Source organism: Elephas maximus, chromosome 6 (assembly GCF_024166365.1).
Source record: "Elephas maximus indicus isolate mEleMax1 chromosome 6, mEleMax1 primary haplotype, whole genome shotgun sequence".
Lineage (NCBI taxonomy): Eukaryota > Metazoa > Chordata > Mammalia > Proboscidea > Elephantidae > Elephas > Elephas maximus.
Window position 1 is genome coordinate 61,018,788 of NC_064824.1, and position 23,190 is coordinate 61,041,977.

Here is a 23,190-nt window from a genome sequence, read left to right on the forward strand (position 1 = left end):
TAAGTCTCATCATCCTCGCTTCTAAGGTGCATTCTGTCTGTGCTGCTTCTTCCCAGACAGATTTGTTCATTCTTCTGGCAATCCATGGTATATTCAATATTCTTTGCTAACACTATAATTCAAATACATCAAGTCTTCTTTAGTCTTCCTTATTCATTGTCTAGCTTTTGCATGCATATGAGGCAATTGAAAATACCATGGCTTGGGTCAGGTACACATTAGTCCTCCTCATCTTCAGCTAGATTCTCTAGAGAAGCAAAACAAGTGAAGCATGTGTGTGTGTGTGTGTGTGTGTGTGTACACACATATACATATACATACATGGAAAGTCCAAAGTCCGTGGGTCAGGCATCAGGCTAGAGGCTTCTTCTGACTCATGTAGCTGCAGGGGCTGACAAACACAAGATCGGCAGGCCAGACAGAAGCTGGCTCATGGAATGCAGAGGCTGAGGAATCTATGATCAGGAGGTAAGACATCATGCTGCTGCTCCAAGTCCCAAGAATCAGAGGTCAGATGATGACGAGCTGAACATAGTATCCAAAGCAGAGCAACAGCCAGTGAGCTTTGTCAGAAAGTCCATATATATTGGATTCAGACCACATCCTCCAAGGAAACTCCCTTTCAACTGATTGGATGCTCATGGCAGATCTCATCAAGGAAGTGATTACATCATTACATAACTGCCAAACTACATCATAACTGCCAAACTACATCGTAACTGCCAGACCACTGAGAATAATGGCCCAGCCAAGCTGACACACAGTCTTGCTCAATGCAATGCATCTTTTGATTTCTTGACTGTAGCTTCCGTGGGCATTGATTGTGCATCCAAGTAAAATGAAATCCTTGACAACATCAATACTTTCTTCATTTATTATGTTGTTGCTTATTGGTACAGTTGTGAGAATTTTTGTTTTCTTTAATTGAGATGTAATCCGTACTGAAGATTGTAGTATTTGATCTTCATCAGAGTTTCAAGTACTCTTCACTTTCAGCAAGCAAGGTTGTATCATCTGCCTACAACAGGTTGTTAATGAGACTTCCTCCGATCTTGTTGCCATGTTCTACTTTATACATTCCAGCTTCTCGGATTATTGGCTCAGCATACAGACTGAACAAGTATAGTAAAAGGATACAACACTGACACACATCTTTCCTAATTTTAAACCACATAGTAGCCCCTTGTTCTGTTTGAACAGCTGCCTCTTGGCCTAGGTACAGTTTCTGCATGAGTACGATTAAGTGTTCTGGAATTCCCATTCTTCTCAATGTTATCTGTAATTTGTTATGATCCACACAGTTGAATGCATTTTCATAGTTAATAAAACACAGGTATATGTCTTTCTTGTATTCTCTGTTTTCAGCCAAGATCCATCTGACATCAGCAATGATATCTGTCCTTCTTTGTCCTCTTCTGAATCTGGCTTGAATTTCCAGGAGTTCCCTGTTGATCTACTGCTGCAACCATTTTTTAATTACCTTCAGCAAAATTTTACTTGCATGTGATATTAATGATACTGCTTGATTATTTCCACATTCTGTTTGATCACCTTTCTTTGGCATGGGCACGAATATGGATCTCTTCCAGTTGGTTGGCCAGGTAGCGATCTCCCAAATTTCTTGGCATAGACAAGTGAGTGCTTCTAGCATTACATCTGTTTGTTGAAACATCTTAGTTGGTATTCCATCAATTTCTGGAGCCTTGTTTTCTGCCAATGTCCTCAAGAACAGGTTGGACTTCTTGCTTCAGTACCATTGGTTCTTGATCACGTGCTACCTCCTGAAATGGAAGAATGTCGGCCAATTCTTTTTGGTGCGGTGACTCTGTGCATTCCTTCCATCTCCTTTTTTTTTTTTTTTTTTAGTTTTTATTGTGCTCTAAGTGAAAGTTTACAAAGCAAGTCAGTCTCATACAAAAACTTATATACACCTTGCTATATACTCCTAGTTGCTCTCCCTCTAATGGGACAGCACACTCCTTCCCTCCACTCTCTATTTTCATGTCCATTTGATCAGCTCCTGACCTCCTCTGCCCTCTCATATCTTCTCCACACAGGAGCTGCCCACATACACTCATGTGTCCAAGAAGCTCACTCGTCGCCAATATCATTGTCTATCCATAGTCCAGTCCAATTCCCAAACCCCTGGCTTTGGGAATGGTTCCTGTCTTGGGCTAACAGAAGGTCTAGGGGCCATGACCTCTGGGGTCCTTTTAGTCTCAGTCAGACCATTAAGTCTGGTCTTTTTATGAGAATTTGAGGTCTGCATCCCACTGCTCTCCTGCTACCTCAGGGTTCTCTGTTGTGTTCCCTGTCAGGGCAGTCATTGGTTGTAGCCAGGTTCCATCTAGTTCTGATCTCAGGCTGATGTAGTCTCTAGTTTATGTGGCCATTTCTGTCTCTTAGGCTCATCATTACCCTGTGTCTTTAGTGTTCTTCATTTTCCTTTGCTCCAGATGGATTGAGACCAATTGATGCATCTTAGATGGCCGCTTGCTAGTGTTTAAAACCACAGACGCTGCTCTCCAAAGTGGGATGCAGAATGTTTTCTCAATAGATTTTATTATGCCAATTGACTTAGATGTCCCCTGAAACCATGGTCCCCAAACCCCCACCCTTGCTACACTGGTCTTCGAAGCATTCAGTTTATTCAGGAAACTTCTTTGCTTTTGGTTTAGCCCATTTGTGCTGACCTCGCCTGTGTTGTGTTTTGTCTTTCCCTTCACCTAAAATAGTTCTTAATCTGCTATCTAGTTAGTGAAAACCCCTCTCTCCCTCCCTTCTCGCATAGCCATCAAAGAATATTTTCTTCTCTGTTTAAACTATTTTTTGAGTACTTAAAATAGTGGTCTCATACAATATTTGTCCTTTAGCAACTGACTAATTTCACTCAGCATAATGCCTTCCAGATTCCTCCACATTATGAAATGTTTCTCAGATTCTTCATTGTTCTTTATCGATGCGTAGTATTCCGTTGTGTGAATATACCATAATTTATTTATCCATTCTTCCGTTGATGGGCACCTTGGTTGGTTCCATTATTTCTCTATTGTAAACAATGCTGCAATGAACATAGGTGTGCATATACCTATTGGTGTAAAGACTCTTATATCTCTACGATATATTCCAAGGAGTGGGATTGCTGGATCATATGGTAATTCTATTTCTAGCTTTTTAAGGAAGCACCAAATAGATTTCCAAAGTTGCTGTACCATTTTACATTCCCCCAAGCGGTGTATAAGTGTTCCAGTCTCTCCGCAACCTCTCCAACATTTATTATTTTGTCTTTTTTGGATTAATGCCAGCCTTGTCGGAGTGAGATGGAATCTCATTGTAGTTTTGATTGGCATTTCTTTAACAGCTAATGATCCTGAGCATTTCCTCATGTATCAGCTACCTGAATATCTTCTTTAGTGAAGTGTCTGTTCATATCTTTTGCCTGTTTTTTAATTGGGTTATTTGTCTTTTTGTAGTTGAGGTTTTGGGAGTTTCATGTAGATTTTAGAGATCAGACACTGATCGGAAATGTCATAGCTAAAAACTTTTTCCCAGTCTGTAGGTAATCTTTTTACTCTTTTGGCAAAGTCTTGCGTTTGATTTTTAGGAGCTCCCAGTTATCTAGTTTCTCTTCTGCATTGTTAGTAATGTTTTGCATACTGTTTATGCCATGTATTAGGGCTCCTAACATTGTCCCTATTTTTTCTTCCATGATCTTTATTGTTTTAGATTTTATATTTAGGTCTTTGATCCATTTTGAGCTAGTTTTTGTGCATGGTGTGAGGTATGGGTCTTATTTCATGTTTTGCAGATGGATATCCAGTTATGTCAGCACCATTTGTTACACAGACTGTCTTTTCCCCATTTAGCTGACTTTGGGCCTTTGTCAAATATCACCTGCTCATATGTGGATGGATTTATGTCTGGATTATCAATTCTGTTCCATTGGTCTATGTATCTGTCGTTGTACCAGTACAAGATGGAATAATAGATTCTAAAATCAGGTAGAGTGAGGCCTCCCACTTTGTTCTTCTTTGTCAGTAATGCTTTACTTATCTGGGGCCTCTTTCCCTTCCATACGAAGTCGGTGATTTCTTTCTCCATCTCATTAAAAAATGCTGTTGGAATCTGAATCAGAATTGCATTGTATCTATAGATGGCTTTTGGTAGAATAGACATTTTTACAATGTTAAGTCTTCCTATCCATGAGTACGGTATGTTTTTCCACTTATTTAGGCCTCTTTTGGTTTCTTGCAGCAATGTCTTATGCTTTTCTTTGTATAGGTCTTTTAAGTCTCTGGTAAGATTTATTCCTAAGTACCTAATCTTCTTGGGTAAATGGTACTGATTTGGCGATTTCCTCTTCAATGTTCTTTTTGTTGGCGTAGAAGAATCCAACTGATTTTTGTGTGTTTATCTTGCATCCTGATTCTCTGCTGAACTCTTCTATTAGTTTCAGCAGTTTTCCTGATGATTCTTTAGGGTTTTATGTGTATAAGATCATGTCATCTGCAAATAGAGATACGTTTACTTCTTCCTTACCACTCTGGATGCCCTTGATTTCTTTATCTACCCTAATTGCGCTGGCTAGGACCTCCAGCACAATGTTGAATGAGTGGTGATAAAGGGCATATTTGTCTGGTTCCCAGTCTCAAGGGGAATGCTTTTAGACTCTGTCCATTTAAAATGATGTTGGCTGTTGGCTTTGTATAAATGCCCTTTATTACATTGAGGAATCTTCCTTCTATTCCTATTTTGCTGAGAGTTTTTATCATGAATCGGTGTTGAACTTTGTCAAATGCCTTTTCTGCATCAATTCATAAGATCATGTGATTCTTGTCTTTTGTTTTATTTATATGATGGGTTACATTAATTGTTTTTCTAATGTTGAAGCATCCCTGCATACCTGGTATGAATCCTGGTCATGGTGAATTATTTTCTTGATATGTTGTTAAATTCTATTGGCTAGAATTTTGTTGAGGATTTTTGCATCTAAGTTCATGAGTGATATAGGTCTATAGTTTTCTGTTTTTGTGGTGTCTTTACCTGGCTTTAGTATCAGGGATACTCTGGCTTCATAGAATGAGTTTGGGAGTATTCTGTCTTTTTCTATGCTCTAAAATACCTTTAGTAGTAGTGGTGTTAGCTCTTCTCTTAAAGTTTGGTAGAACTCTGCAGTGAAGCCATTCGGGCCAGAGCTTTTTTTTGTTGGGAGGTTTAAAATTACCTTTTCAATCTCTTCTTTTGTTATGGGTTTATTTAGTTGTTCTACCTCTGTTCATATTACATTAGGTAGGTAGTGTGTTTCTAGAAATGCATCCATTTCTTCTAGGTTTTCAAATTTGTTAGAGTATAATTTTTCATAGTAATCTGATATGATTCTTTTAATTTCAGTTAGGTCTATTGTAATATCGCCCATCTCATTTCTTATTCAGGTTATTTGCCTCCTCTCCTGTTTTTCTTTTGTCAGTTTGGCCAATGGTTTATTAATTTTTTCAGAGGACCAGCTTTTGGTCTTGTTAACTCTTTCAATTGTTTTTCTGTTCTCTATTTCATTTAATTCTGCTCTAATTTTTATTTTTTGCTTTATTCTGGTGCCTGATGGTTTCTTTTGTTGCTCTCTTTCTATTTGTTCCAGTTGCAGGGATAATTCTCTGATTTTAGCCCTTTCTTCTTTTGTATGTGTATATTTATTGATCTAAAGTGACCTCTCAGCACTGCTATCCCTGTGTCCCAAAAGTTCTTATAGGAAGTGTTTTCATTCTCATTGGATTCTATGAATTTCTTTATTCCATCCTTGAAGTCTTCTATAACCCAGTCATTTTTGAGCAGGGTATCGTTCAGTTTTCAAGTGTTTGATTTCTTTTCCCAGCTTTTTCTGTTATTGATTTCTACTTTTATTGTCTAATGCTCAGAGAAGATGCTTTGTAATATTTCGATGTTTTGGATTCTGCTAAAGCTTGCTTTATGACCTAATATGAGGTCTATTCTAGAGAATGTTCCATGTGCATTGGAAAAGAAAGTATAATGGCTGCTGTTGGGTGGAGTGTCCTTTATAGGTGTATGAGGTCAGGTTGGTTGATTGTGGTGTTTAGATCTTCCGTGTCTTTATTGAGCTTCTTTCTGGATGTTCTGTCCTTCACCGAAACGGGTGTGTTGAAGTCTCCTGCTATTATGGTGGTGCTATTTCACTTTTCAACGCTGTTAGAGTTTGTTTTATGTATCTTGCAGCCCTGTCACTGGGTGCATAAATATTTAATATGGTTATATCCTCCTAGTATATTTTCCTCTAATCATTATACAGTGTCCTTCCTTATCCTTTGTGGTGGATTTAACTTTAAAGTCTATTTTGTCAGATATTAATATTACCACTTCTGTTCTTTTTTGACTGTTGTTTGCTTGATATATTTTTTTCCAACCTTTGAGTTTTTGTTTGTTTGTGTCTCTAAGTTTAAGGTGTTTCTCTTGTAGGCAGCATATAGACAAATGGTGTTTTTTGAATCCATTCTGCCACTCTCTGTCTCTTTATCGGTACATTTAGTCCATTTACGTTCAGTGTAATTATGGATAGGTATGAGTTTTATGAGTTAAGTGCTGCCATTTTGATGTCTTTTTTTGTGTGCTGTTGATAGTTTCTTTTCCCACTTAATTTTTTGTGCTGAGTAGTTTATCTTTATATATTGTCTTTTCCTATTATTCATTGTTGCTGATTTTGTTTCTGCTGAGTCTCTACTTTTTTCTTGTATTTTATTTTGATGAGTAGGATTGTTAGTCTCCTTTGTGGTTACCTTAATATTTGCCCCTATTTTTCGAAGTTTAAACCTAATGTTTCTTTGTATCACCTTGTCTTGCTCTCCATATGAATGATCTACGACTACTTTTCTTAGTCCCTCTTTATTGTTGTAAGGTTCTCTTCTTTTACATAATGACATCGCTGTTTGCTTGTTTTGAGCATTTTTTAATCTTGATTTATTTTTATAATTTCCTTACTTTTGTTAACATCTGATTTCTTTGTCCAGCATTCTAGTCTTGGGTTGATATATTATTGATTTTCTAACCAGAGAACTCCCTTTAGTATTTCTTGTAGTTTTGGTTTGGTTTTTACGAAATCCCTAAACTTCTGTTTATCTGGAAATGTCCTAATTTCACCTTCATATTTGAGAGGCAGTTTTGCTGGATATATGATTTTTGGCTGGAAATTTTTTCCCTTCAATGCTTATATAAGTCATCTCCCTGCCTTCTTGCCTGCAAGGTTTCTGCTGAGCTGTCCAAGCTTATTCTTGTTGACTCTCCTTTGTAGGCAACTTTTCGTTTATCCCTACCTAGCTGTTCTTAAAATTCTCTATCTTTGATTTTGGTAAGTCTGATTATAACATGTGTTGGTGAATTTCTTTTAAGATCTACCTTATGTGGAGTTGGATGAGCATCTTGGACAGATATCTTCTCATCTTTCACAACATTAGGGGAGTTTTCTGCCAACAAATCTTCAACAATTCTCTCTGTATTTTCTGTTATCCCTCTCTGTTCTGGTACTCCAATCACTCATAGGTTATTTCTCTTGATAGAGTCCCATATGATTCTTAGGATTTCTTCATTTTTTTTTTTTTAATTCTTTCATCTGATTTTTCTTCAAATATATTGGTGCCAAGGGCTTTATATTCAATCTCACCAACTCTGCCTTCCACTTGCTCAATTCTGCTCCTTTAGCTTTTTATAGAGTTGTCCACTTCTGTAATTTTATTGTTAATCTTCTGAATTTGTGATTGCTGTTTCTCTATGGATTCTTGCAGCTTATTTGATTTTTCATTATGTTCTTGAATAACCTTTTTAATTTCTTCAACTGCTTTATCTCTGTGTTCCTTGGCTTGTTCTGCATATTGCCTGATTTCCTTCCTGATCTCGTTCGTGATGCCTTGAAGAGTTCTGTATATTAATCTTTTGTATTCTGCATCTGGTAATTCCAGGAAGACACCTTCATCCAAAGATCCCTTGATTCTTTGTTTTGAGAGCTTGTTGAAGCAATCATGGTCTGCTTCTCTACGTGATTTAATATTGATTGTTGTCTCCATGCCATCTATAAGTTATTGTATTGTTTATTTTATATTTCTTTACTATATCCTAGCTTCCTGCTTTATTTTGTTTTGATATATCTTGAGTGAGCTAGCTAGTTTATTTTTGCCTTTGAAACCCTAACATCCTGTCACCAGATGGCTAGAGCTGTTATCAGGTATATAAGCCTAAGAGTCCATTCACTTTTCTTGTATGGATTCAGCTCAGGTATCCAGGTAGCTGCTCATCAAGTGTGTGGTACAGGCTCTGTCCTACAGTCTTAGAGGCGCAGGGTGGTTGGTGTAGGTACCGGTATCTGGTTGCAGCAGGGGTTACATACTGAACAAGGCAGGGAGCTGAAAATGTCCCCCAAGTGTCTGTGAGGAAAGCACATCCCTATTCCCTAGAGTGCACAGGTGGGTGGGATTTGCAGACAAACCTTGGGCATCAAATGCTTTTGGTTCTAAGGACTGGGAGGTGCCAGTCATCCTTGAACCTCAGAGGCCTAAAGACTGGTGGCTCTCTGAGTGGAGCTACCAGTCCTTAGGCCCCTGATGTGGGTAGGTAAAGACCCTCTTTAATAGGCAAAGCAACGTCAAACATCAAACACCCACCTCTCGGCCAAGATGGTGGACTAGGTGGACGCTACCGCGGATCCCTCTTGCAACAAAGACTCGGAAAAACAAGTGAATTGATCACATACATAACAATCTACGAACTCTGAACAACAAGCACAGACTTAGAGACGGAAAATGAACAAATACAGGCAGACAGCAACCGTTTTCAGAACTAGGAGCCAGTGTACCAGGCAGGTGACCTTCGGAGCCCGATCTGGGGCAGAGCCCAGGGGGGCAGACGGCACAGACAACGGGCCCAGCCCTACCCCCCCGAACCCATCCCGGGAGAGAGTCTAGCTGGTTGGCGCGGGCGGCGTAGCGGCGCAGCCGGAGGGAGAGGCACCTGGGAGGCAGTGACTGATCTTGGAGCGGGGAGAGCAGCATCTCAGGCGGGGAGTCGTCCTGCCGGAAGTTTGGCGGGAAGCGGGCGGAGCGCGAGCGGGGGCGGGTCAGCTATATTTCCCTAAAGCGACCCCGGGGGGGGGCCCACACGTTTGTGCGGGGGGACGCCTACCCAGTTCGAGCGTGTGGCGTAGCACACCGGAGAGAGAAGTCCCCCGGCGGAAGTGACGGGTCTTGGAGTGGGGAGAGCAGTGTCCCAGCCAGGGAGCCGTCCCGCTGGGATTTTGGTGAAAGCGGGCGGGGCGTGAGTGCGGGGTCCAATTATATTCCCCTGAATTGACCCAGGGGGCGGGCCCACCTGGTCGTGCAGGTGACGCCCACCCAGTTCGCGCGAGCGGTGGCGCGCACCGGAGGGAGAAGTCCCCGGGAGGAAGTGACTGGTCTCGGAGTGGGGAGAGTAGCGTCCCAACTGGGGAGCCTTCCCACCCGGATTTTGGCGGATGGGGGTGGAGCGTGAACGCGGTGATCAGCTCCATATTCTGTGGTGCTACACTCCTAGCTCTCTGATCCCTCCCCCACCCTCCCCAGGTGGCTCCATTAACATCCGAATACCTGGAGCCAGAGGGAGAATTCAGATAGGGATTTGACTGCATTTTTTTTAGTTGATTACCTGGAAAATCTAGTTTCCCAGTGATGGCTTGGAGACAGCAGTCCATATCAAACCACATAAAGAAACAGACCATGACAGCTTCTCCAACCCCCCAAACAAAAGAATCAAAATCTTTCCCAAATGAAGATACAATCTTGGAATTATCAGATACAGAATATAAAAAACTAATTTACAGAATGCTTAAAGATATCACAAATGAAATTAGGATAAATGCAGAAAAAGCCAAGGAACACACCGATAAAACTGTTGAAGAACTCAAAAAGATTATTCAAGAACATAGTGGAAAAATTAATAAGTTGCAAGCATGTAGAAATCCAAAAGATTAACAATAAAATTACAGAATTAGACAACGCAATAGAAAGTCAGAGGAGCAGACTCGAGCAATTAGAATGTAGACTGGGACTTCTGGAGGACCAGGGAATCAACACCAACATAGCTGAAAAAAAATCAGATAAAAGAATTAAAAAAAATGAAGAAACCCTGAGAATCATGTGGGACTCTATCAAGAAGGATGACTTGCGAGTGATTGGAGTCCCAGAACAGGGAGGGAGGACAGAAAACACAGAGAAAATAGTTGAAGAACTCCTGACACAAAACTTCCCTGACATCATGAAAGACGAAAGGATATCTATCCAAGATGCTCATCGAACCCCATTTAAGATTGATCCAAAAAGAAAAACACCAAGACATATTATCATCAAACTCACCAAAACCAAAGACAAACAGAAAATTTTAAAAGCAGCCAGGGAGAAAAGAAAGGTTTCCTTCAAGGGAGAATCAATAAGAATAAGTTCAGACTACTCAGCAGAAACCATGGAGGCAAGAAGGGAATGGGACGACGTATACAGAGCACTGAAGGAGAAAAACTGCCAACCGAGGATCATATATCCAGCAAAACTCTCTCTGAAATATGAAGGAGAAATTAAGATATTTACAGATAAACACAAGTTTAGAGAATTTGCAAAAACTAAACCAAGACTGCAAGAAATGCTAAAGGAGATTGTTTGGCCGGATGACCAATAATATCAGGTACCAGCACAATACAAGGTCACAAAACAGAACACCCTGATATCAACGCAACTCAAATAGGGAAAGCACAAAAACACACAAATTAAGACTAATCTTAAAAAATAAATAAATAAACAAAATAATACACATAACAGGAAATCATGGAAATCAATAGATAAACGATCACAATAATCAAAAAGAGGGACTAAATATAGGAGGCATTGAACTGCCAGATGGAGAGTGATACAAGGCGATATAGAAGGATACAAGTTAGGTTTTTACATAGAAAAATAGGGGTAAATAATAAGGTAATCACAAAAAGGAATATCAATTCCATAACTCAAGAAAAAAGCCAAGAAAAATGTAACGACTCAACAAACACAAAGTTAAACATTATGAAAATGAGGATCTCACAAGCTACTAAGAAAAACGTCTCAGCACAAAAAAGCACGTGGAAAAATGAAATGGCCAACAACACACATGAAAAGGCATCAAAATGACAGCACTAAAAACTTATTTATCTATAATTACGCTGAATGTAAATGGACTAAATGCACCAATAAAGAGACAGAGAGTCACGGACTGGATAAAGAAACACGATCCATCTATATGCTGCCTACAAGAGACACACCTTAGACTTAGAGACACAAACAAACTAAAACTCAAAGGATGGAAAAAAATATATCAAGCAAACAATAAGCAAAAAAGAAGAGGAGTAGCAATATTAATTTCTGACAAAATGGACTTTAGACTTAAATCCACCACAAAGGATAAAGAAGGACACTATATAATGATAAAAGGGACAATTGATCAGGAAGACATAACCATATTAAATATTTATGCACCCAATGACAGGGCTGCAAGATACATAAATCAAATTTTAACAGAATTGAAAAGTGAGATAGATACCTCCACAATTATAGTAGGCGACTTCAACACACCACTTTCAGAGAAGGACAGGACATCCAGTAAGAAGCTCAATAGAGACACGGAAGATCTAATTACAACAATCAACCAACTTGACCTCATTGACTTATACAGAACTCTCCACCCAACTGCTGCAAAATATACTTTTTTTTCTAGCGCACATGGAACATTCTCTAGAATAGACCACATATTAGGTCATAAAACAAACCTTTGCAGAGTCCAAAACATCGAAATATTACAAAGCATCTTCTCAGACCACAAGGCAATAAAACTAGAGATCAATAACAGAAAAACTAGGGAAAAGAAATCAAATACTTGGAAAATGAACAATACCCTCCTGAAAAAAGACTGGGTTATAGAAGACATCAAGGAGGGAATAAGGAAATTCATAGAAAGCAACGAGAATGAAAATACTTCCTATCAAAACCTCTGGGACACAGCACAAGCAGTGCTCAGAGGCCAATTTATATCGATAAATGCACACATACAAAAAGAAGGAAGAGCCAAAATCAGAGAACTGTCCCGACAACTTGAACAAAAGGAAAGTGAGCAACAAAAGAATCCATCAGGCACCAGAAGAAAACAAATAATAAAAATTAGAGCTGAACTAAATGAATTAGAGAACAGAAAAACAATGGAAAGAATTAACAAAGCCAAAAGCTGGTTCTTTGAAAAAATTAACAAAATTGATAAACCATTGGCTAGACTGACTAAAGAAAAACGGGAAAGGAAACAAATAACCTGAATAAGAAACGAGAAGGACCACATCACAAAAGAGCCAAATGAAATTAAAAGAATCATTTCAGATTACTACGAAAAATTGTACTCTAACAAATTTGAAAACCTAGAAGAAATGGATAAATTCTTGGAATGATACTACCTACCTAAACTAACACATTCAGAAGTAGAACAACTAAATAGACCCATAACAAAAAAAGAGATTGAAACAGTAATCAAAAAACTTCCAACAAAAAAAAGTCCTGGCCCAGACGGCTTCACTGCAGAGTTCTACCAAACCTTCAGAGAAGACTTAACACCATTACTATTGAAGGTATTTCAAAGCATAGAAAAAGGTGGAATACTACCCAACTCATTCTATGAAGCCACCATCTCCCTGATACCAAAACCAGGTAAAGACATTACAAAAAAAGAAAATTTTAGACCTATATCCCTCATGAACATAGATGCAAAAATCTTCAACAAAATTCTAGCCAATAGAATCCAACAACACATCAAAAAAAATAATTCACCCTGATCAAGAGGGATTTATACCAGGTATGCAAGGCTGGTTTAATATCAGAAAAACCATTAATGTAATCCATCACATAAATAAAACAAAAGATGAAAACCACATGATCTTATCAATTGATGCAGAAAAGGCATTTGACAAAGTTCAACACCCATTTATGATAAAAACTCTTACCAAAATAGGAATGGAAGGAAAATTCCTCAACATAATAAAGGGCATCTATGCAAAGCTAACAGCCAATATCACTCTAAATGGAGAGAACCTGAAAGCATTTTCCTTGAGAACGGGAACCAGACAAGGACGCCCTTTATCACCGCTCTTATTCAACATCATACTTGAAGTCCTAGCCAGGGCAATTAGGCTACACAAAGAAATAAAGGGTATCCAGATTGGCAAGGAGGAAGTAAAGCTATCACTATTTGCAGATGACATGATCGTATACATGGAAAACCCTAAGGAATTCTCCAGAAAACTACTGAAACTAATAGAAGAGTTTGGAAGAGTCTCAGGTTATAAAATAAACATACAAAAATCACTTGGATTCCTCTACATCAACAAAAAGAACACCGAAGAGGAAATAACCAAATCAATACCATTCACAGTAGCCCCCAAGAAGATAAAATACTTAGGAATAAATCTTACCAAGGATGTAAAAGACCTATACAAAGAAAACTATAAAACTCTGCTACAAGAAATTCAAAAGGACATACTTAAGTGGAAAAACATACCCTGCTCATGGATAGGAAGACTTAACATAGTAAAAATGTCTATTCTACCAAAAGCCATCTATACATACAATGCACTTCCGATCCAAATTCCAATGTCATTTTTTAAGGTGATAGAGAAACAAATCACCAAGTTCACACAGAAGGGAAAGAAGCCTCGGATAAGCAAAGCATTACTGAAAAAGAAGAAGAAAGTGGGAGGCCTCACTCCACCTGATTTCAGAACCTATTATACAGCCACAGTAGTCAAAACAGCCTGGTACTGGTACAACAACAGACACATAGACCAGTGGAACAGAATTGAGAACCCAGATATAAATCCATCCACATATGAGCAGCTGATATTTGACAAAGTCCCAGTGTCCGTTAATTGGGGAAAAGATAGTCTTTTTAACAAATGGTGCTGGCATAACTGGATAGCCATTTGCAAAAGAATGAAACAGGACCCATACCTCACACCATGCACAAAAACTAACTCCAAGTAGATCAAAGACCTAAACATAAAGACTAAAACGATAAAGATCATGGAAGAAAAAATAGGGACAACCCTAGGAGCCTTAATACAGGGCATAAACAGAATACAAAACATTACCAAAAATGATGAAGAGAAACCAGATAACTGGGAGCTCCTAAAAATCAAACACCTATGCTCATCTGAAGACTTCACCAAAAGAGTAAAAAGACCACCTACAGACTGGGAAAGAATTTTCAGCTATGACATCTCAGACTAGCGCCTGATCTCTAAAATCTACATGATTCTGTCAAAACTCAACCACAAAAAGACAAACAACCCAATCAAGAAGTGGGCAAAGGATATGAACACACATTTCACTAAAGAAGATATTCAGGCAGCCAACAGATACATGAGAAAATGCTCCCGATCATTAGCCGTTAGAGAAATGCAAATTAAATCTACGATGAGATTCCATCTCACACCAACTAGACTGGCATTAATCCAAAAAACACAAAATAATAAATGTTGGAGAGGCTGCGGAGAGATTGGAACTCTCATACACTGCTGGTGGGATTGTAAAATGGTACAACCACTTTGGAAATCCATCTGGCGTTATCTTAAACAGTTAGAAATAGAACTACCATACAACCCAGAAATCCCACTCCTCGGAATATACCCTAGAGATACAAGAGCCTTCACACAAACAGATATAAGCACACCCATGTTTATTGCAGCTCTGTTTACAATAGCAAAAAGCTGGAAGCAACCAAGATGTCCGTCAACGGATGAATGGGTAAATAAATTGTGGTATATTCACACAATGGAATACTACGCATCGATAAAGAACAGTGACGAATCTCTGAAACATCTCATAACATGGAGAAATCTGGAAGGCATTATGCTGAGCGAAATGAGTCAGTTGCAAAAGGACAAATATTGTATAAGACCACTATTATAAGATCTTGAGAAATAGAAAAAACGGAGAAGAACACATACTGTTGTGGTTACAAAGGGGGGAGGGAGGGAGGGAGGGAGAGGGCTTTTTATTGATCAATCTGTAGATAAGAACTGCTTTGGGTGAAGGCAAAGACAACACTCAATACAAGGAAGGTCAGCCTAATTGGACTGGACTAAAAGCAAAGAGGTTTCTGGGATAAAATGAAAGCTTCAAAGGTCAGCGGAGCAGGGCCTGGGGTCTGGGGAACTTGGTTTGAGGGGACTTCTAAGTCAATGGGCAAAATAATTCTATTATGAAAACATTCTGCATCCCACTTTGAATTGTGGCGCCTGGGGTCCTAAATGCCAACAAGCGGCCATCTGAGATACATCAGTTGGTCTCAACCCACCTGGAGCAAAGGCAAAGGAAGAACACCAAGGTCACACGACAACTAAGAACCCAAGAGACAGAAAGGGCCACATGAACCAGAGACCTACATTATCCTGAGACCAGAAGAACTAGTTGGTGCCCGGCCACAATCGATGACTGCCCTGTCAGGGAGCACAACAGACAACTCCTGAGGGAGCAGGAGACCAATGGGATACAGACCTCAAATTCTCATGAAAAGACCATACCTAATGGTATGACTGCGACTAGAGGAATCCCAGAAACAATGCTCCCCGGACCTTCTGATGGCACAGGACAGGAACCATCCCCGAAGACAAATCATCAGGCATGAAAAGGACTGGTTAGTGGGGGGGAGAGAGATGCTGATGAAGAGTGAGCTAATTAAATCAGGTGGACACTGGAGAGTGTGTTGGCAACTCTTGACTGGAGGGGGTATGGGAAGATAGAGAGAGAGGGAAGATGGCAAAATTGGCACGAAACGAGAGACTGAAAGGGCTGACTCAATAGGGGGAGAGCAAGTGGGAGAAGGGAGTAAGATGTATGTAAACCTAAATGTGACAGACTGATTGGAATGGTAAATGTTCACTTGAAGCTTAATAAAAATTAATTAAAAAAAAAAACAAAACCCACCTCTCCACCACATAGATGAAACAGTTGTAGTCTGCCAACAAGGTCCTATTCTCTGAAATAGACCCACACAGGTCTATGCAAGGGGGGAAAGGTGTTCAAAGTCCACGGACTGTTATGCCTGGACAGGAGCCACTTCTGTCCTGAGCTCCCAAGGTTAGAGGAGCTGGAAGATTATCTTTTCCCCATTTGTAAATTTATTCCTTCTCGAAGGCTGGGAAAATGGCTCAGAACATGCAACAGGATATTTCTCAGGCTCAGGGAAATCGACAGCTGGCTTGGGGGCTGAGGGTGCGATAAAATATATGCAAGTACTTAGCTTTTGCGAAGAGCGCCATTCTTCTCTGGTTCTGGATGTGTGAGTAGGTTGTGCAGCTGTTTCTCCTTCAGGAAACTGCAGCCGAATGCTACCACCAGCGCACTGCACCACAGCCTGAGGGTCCTTGGAGATCGAGGTCTGGCAACTCCTCTCCGCTTCTGAACTGTCTTCCCCTCCCCCTACTGCTCAGTCCATTTTCTAACTTTGCCTTTGATGTTCAGGGCTTCTAGCTTGTCATAAATGTAATTGTTTCACTTGTTTTTTCAGGTCTTTGTTGTAAGAGGTTTCATCAGAAGTGTCTGACTACTGTGCCATCTTGGCCCCACCTCTCCCTTCCTCTCCTTTTGATGCTTCCTGCATCATTCAATATTTTTCCGTAGAATCCTTCAGTATTGCTACTTGAGGCTTGAATTTTTTCTTCAGTTCTTTCAGCTTGAGGAATGCCAAGCATTTGGTTTTCTAAGTTCAGGTCTTTGCACATTTTATTATAATACTTTACTTTGTCTTCTTGAGCCACCCTTTGAAATCATCTGTTCATCTCTTTTACTTCATCATTTCTTTCATTCTCTCTAGCTACTCTACTTTCAAGAGCAAGTTTCAGGGTCTCTTCTGACATCCATTTTGATCTTTTCTTTCTTTCCTGTCTTTTGAATAACCTTTTGCTATCCTCATGTATGATGTCCTCGATATCATTCCACAACTCGTCTGGTCTTTGATCACTAGTGTTCACTGTGGTCAAACCTAATCTTCAGATGGTCTCCAAATTCAGGTGGGATATACTCAAGGTTGTACTTTGTTTCTTGTGGGCTTGTTCTAATGTTCTTCAGCTTCAAGTAGAACTTGCATACAAGCAATTGACGGTCTGTTCCACAGTTGTCCCCTGGCATAGTTCTGCCCGATGATATTGAGCTTTTCCATTCTCTTTCCACACATGAAGTCAGTTTGATTCCTGTGTATTTCAGCTGGCAAGGTCTACATGTATAGTTGCCGTCTATGTTGTTGAAAAAGGTATTTACAATGAATAAGTCATTGATCTTGTAAAATTCTATCATGTGATCTCTGGCGTCATTTCTATCACCAAGGCCATATTTTCCAACTACTGGTCCTTCTTTTTGTTTCCAACTTTCGCATTCCAATCACCAGTAATTATCAATGCATCTTGATTGCATGTTTGATCAATTTCAGGCTGTAAAAATCTTCAATTTCTTCATCTTTGGCATTAGTGGGGAGATTAGACATATATGGATAAACATGTAAATATGATAATCTTGCCATTAGTACAACTCCATATACCTCTGAAAGAAGCACATGTCCTCTATTTTACATAATAACTGTATCATAAACTGGAAACAACTAAAAATCTACTACTAGCCAAAATATACATGTGCAATCATTAGAGCAGAGACAAACATGGCTATCCACAAAAGGGGCTATCACTACTTTATGAGAGTGTTGCTTTTTCTTTACATGAGTCCCTAAGAAATCTTGGAATGTTTCCCAGATATACAACCTATCGTGGTTGGTGCCAATTCCTAAACATACTAATGTGACTGACCACAATCATCAAGAGAAGGTTTAATAAAAAGAAAATTAAGTAATTCTATGTATTTTCAGTGCTCCATGGAAAGTATTTTAGAACATGGTGAGATCTCCAAATGAATCCTATCTCTCCCTTCAAGAAAAAAAGAGGACTTAGATTAGTATGGAGGCAAAAGGATTTGAAAGGGCAAAAATGTTTGCAAGAATCATCGCAAAGATACAATTACAGGCCTTGATGATGCACCAAGTTACATGTAGTGAATGAAAAAGAAGGATATATTAAAAATTACTCTAAATTGTTTCCATGTTTAAAATCCTCTACTCCCAGAATATATTCTTTTTCCCTTCCTCACTTGGAAACAATTAAATTTAATTTAAACTTTTGTCTGAAAATACACAAGTACATTTCCACTGATTTTTTAAGAAATCTTTACGTTTTATTTCATTCATGTTGAGTTTGGATAATGGTATTAACACCAGTTGGAGATGTCCTGCAGGCAGGACTGGAACTCAAGACAGAGTGTGTGGTCAACCACCTTGTAGAGTTATGGGGAAACAGATGCAATAAGATATTCAATAATACACAGTGCCAAAGTTCAATCAACACTTTTTGGGGCTATTTTAAGGATCCTCATCCAATTAATTTTATGCCAATTACTAACATTATTCAGATTTAAAATAAAACAAAAAACTTTTTTTAAGGAAAGTCATAGTATCCCTATCTATTTGACTTATACAAACACCTTTGTCGACACTCATGTTCTCAAAAGCCAGGAAGGACCCAATTTGGGAGAGTGTTGATAGTGACAAATTCAGTTATCTCAAAGACATGTACAGGCTGCCCAGGTCTTGCAATCTATTACCACATAGCATAATGCTGTCTACATTGACTGGGCCAGAAGTACTTCATTTCACTAGATCACAATTTTATAAGACAGCCTTGTCATTTTAATTTGTCACTGTTTGTCTCCTATATCTCATTGAAGTCTCATCTCTTCAGCCAAGTGCCATAGGCTACTTCTCCCACGGGAAAAAAAAAAAAAAAATCCTATCACACTGAATAGAAAAAGGAAAGTCAGTAAGAGAAAGTTTGTGTCTAAAGACACCACTATAGATTCCATTCCCACAGGCATAGCAGGTGGTATAAATAGAATCTAAACCGAGACAGTAAAATGAATTGTTGCTTCTATTTCCTGTCTCCAGTGTCTCTTGGAATGTTATATCTGCTTCTTCTACAGAACTATTGATTTGGTATCCCTTATCATCCACAGAGCAAGGAGGAATGGGGAAAAGGAAATAGAATATAGGAGGGCTAATGCCTGATACATGGTCTGAACCTGAAAAAAATAACAGCAATTTTGAATTAATAAGGGCTGAAATTCTGCCACCTTCAAAAAAAACCCTTCTGCCATTTTTATCAAGGTTCCACCCTGTAGCAAGAAGTGGTATAGAAATATGGGGCACTTGTATTATTGGCTTCTTACACGTTTTTCTGAACTTAATCTAAGCATTTTTAATTTTGAATAAACACAAATACAAAAGCTTTAGTCTATTCCATTGGTATATTTCTCCATTTCCCTTCATTTTAAGATGTAATTAAAGGAAAAAAACATCTTAGTAATAATATCCTCCTCTTTTCCTTTTCATGATTTGGAACAGCAATCATGGCTACTAGTGAGATTCCCCTGACTCTTCAAAAGCATCATTTGGTTTCATAGCTGGAGAACTAGAGATAGAACCATCTATGTATTTAACATATGTTCCTATCATCACAATTCTTCTCTTCTGTTAGGCTATATTTGAAGATATTTTACTTTCTTAACACAGGGATTTAATTAATGGCAGCATTTGCCATTTTCTGCAGTGAAGATGATCACAGAATGAGTACTTCTCTGTCTCACTAGATTTTCTTTTCCTCCTTTTCCTTTATGTGATTCACTGATTGACCAAAGAGACTTCATATATCCTGCAAAGAAAGATCTCCAACACAACTGGAGACATCTGCGAATTTGGCAGGGCTATTAAATCTGGTTGGACCCTCTTCTACAAGATTTAAAAAAAAAAAAAAAAATCAAAACTACCAAACTTTTTAAAAAAAGAACCTAAATTTTAAACCTTCTTTATAAATAATTTTGTGATATCTCTTACTTTTATTCATCTCTCTTTAAAATACAGACCGAAAACTAAAATACTAATGGCAAATAAGTATAATTTTAGGAACTTAAGCATGATATTGGAATTATGTGTTTTTATCATGTGTCTTTCATATCTGTACTACTTGTACAGATATCCATATGCTTCTGGATAGCAAAAGTCACATATTTTGACTAGGTCTACATGCCATTAGGTACCGGTACGATGCATAAAAAGGGCTTTTATATGATGATCTGATAGTAAAATTAAACTTGTGTACATTAAATCAGAGAGGAAAGGAATAAACTAGAGCTGAATACTAAAGACCCTACCAAACCCTCTACTATCAAGTCAATTCTGACTCACAGCAACACTGTAGGACAGAGTAGAATGGCCTCATAGGGTTTCCAAGGCTATAAATGTTTACCGAAGCAGACTGCCACATCTTCCTCCCATGGAGAGGATGGTGTGTTCGAACTGCTGTCCTTTCAGTTAGCAGCTGAATGCTTAACCAATGTGCCTCCAGGGCTCCTTTAAAGACCAAACCAAAAAAAAAAAAAACCAGTGCTGTCAAGTCAATTCCGACTCATAGTGACCCTATAGGACAGAGCAGAACTGCCCCATAGAGTTTCCAAGGAGCACCTGGCGGATTCGAACTGCTGACCTTTTGGTTAGCAGCCGTATCATTTAACCACTACGCCACCAGGGTTTATAACAGTACTTTCCATGCTAAATTTTTTTTTTTATTAACTTTTATTGAGCTTCAAGTGAACGTTTACAAATCAAGTCAGACTGTCACATGTAAGTTTATATACACCTTACTCCGTACTCCCACTTGCTCTCCCCCTAATGAGTCAGCCCTTCCAGTCTCTCCTTTCATGACAATTTTGCCGGCTTCCAACTCTCTCTATCCTCCCATCCCCCCTCCAGACAGGAGATGCCAACACACTCTCAAGTGTCCACCTGATATCATTAGCTCACTCTTCATCAGCATCTCTCTCCTACCCACTCTCCAGTCCCTTTCATGTCTGATGAGTTGTCTTCGGGAATGGTTCCTGTCCTGGGCCAACAGAAGGTTTGGGGACCATGACTGCCGGGATTCCTCTAGTCTCAGTCAGACCATTAAGTATGGTCTTTTTGTGAGAATTTGGGGTCTGCATCCCACTGGTCTCCTGCTCCCTCAGGGGTTCTCTGTTGTGCTCCCTGTCAGGGCAGTCATCGGTTGTGGCCGGGCAGCAACTAGTTCTTCTGGTCTCAGGATGATGTAGGTCTCTGGTTCATGTGGTCATTTCTGTCTCTTGGGCTCTTAGTTATCGTGTGACCTTGGTGTTCTTCATTCTCCTTTGCTCCAGGTGGGTTGAGACCAATTGATGCATCTTAGATGGCCGCTTGTTAGCATTTAAGACCCCAGATGCCACATTTCAAAGTGGGATGCAGAATGCTTTCATAATGGAATTATTTTGCCAGTTGACTTAGAAGTCCCCTTAAACCATGGTCCCCAAACCCCTGCCTTTGCTCCGCTGACCTTTGAAGCATTCAGTTTATCCCAGAAACTTCTTTGCTTTTGGTCCAGTCCAGTTGAGCTGACCTTCCATGTATTGAGTATTGTCCTTCCCTTCACCTAAAGTAGTTCTTATCTACTAACTAATCAGTAAAAAACCCTCTCCCACCCTCCCTCCCTCCCCCCCTCGTAACCACAAAACTATGTGTTCTTCTCAGTTTATACTATTTCTCAAGATCTTATACTAGTGGTCTTATACAATATTTGTCCTTTTGCCTCTGACTAATTTCACTCAGCATAATGCCTTCCAGGTTCCTCTATGTTATGAAATGCTTCACAGATTCGTCACTGTTCTTTATCGATGTCCACACTAAATTTTAAAATTGTAAATTGCAGGAGGGTTGAACAATGTTGTAAAAACTAGCAGATGTAAAGGAAGAGCGAGAATAAAGCTAGATAAGCACTGAAATCAAAGACGCAGGCCATATCTTACATGTCTTTAAAGGCACTTAAATTTAATTCTAGTCACAGGTAAGATATGGACTGGATCTTTGATTTCAGTGCTTATCTAGTTTTATTCTCGCTCTTCCTTTACATCTGCTAGTTTTTACAGCATTGTTGAACCCTCCTGCAATTTACAATTTTAAAATTTAGCGTGGAAAGTACTGTTATAGCATTTTACACTACACAAACATAAAATACAAAATGAGTAAACTGATCACTTAATATACATGTATACAGGTGGACATTAAACAAATGTTTCCTGATAAAGACAGCTATATATCTGCGTGTTCACCTGTTCAAAGAATTACAAAAGCATCAAAAAAAAAAAAAAAAAAACTGGTGTCTGGACAAAGTTTCTAAAAATAATGAAAGCGACAGGTTAGGCAAGAATGTAGTTTGGAAAAAGAAGACCATAAAATTTAAGTTTTCTAGTAATATTTAATGTATTTATAACTCATTTATCAAATGAATCTGCTCACTTGAAAACAATGGCATAAACAATGTGTATCACATTGTATAGGAAGCAAAACAAAATGAAAGAGTAGTCATCAAAAATTCTGGATCAAGACCATGGTCTCGGGGACATCTAGGTCAAGTGGCATAACATAGTTCATAGAGGAAATGTTCTACAACCTACTTTGATGAGTAGCATCTGGGGTTCTTAAAAGCTTGCAAGCAGCCATTAAGATACATCTAATGGATATTAAGGAGGGGGCGGAGCCAAGATGGCGGACTAGGCAGACGCTACCTCGGATCCCTATTACAACAAAGACACGGAAAAACAAGTTAATCGATCACATACATAACAATCTATGAACCCTGAACAACAAACACAGATTTAGAGACGGAGAACGAACTAATATGGGGAAGCAGCGATTGTTTCCAGAGCCTGGAGCCAGCGTACCAGTCAGGTACGGCACAAGCACAGAGAGCTGCTCCACCCCCCTGAACTAACCCTGGGAGGGAGACCAGCTGGTTCCACGGGCAGCTTGGGACGCAGCCAGTAGAAGAAGTCCCCAGGAGGCAGTGACTGGTCTTGGAGCAGGAAGAGCAGCATCCCAGCCGGGGAACCGTCTCGCCGGGATTTGGACTGGACGCAGGTACGGCATAAACACGGAGAGCTGCTCCACCCCCCTGAACTAACCCCGGGAAGGGGCCCAGACGGGTCGCGCGGGCGGCGTGCG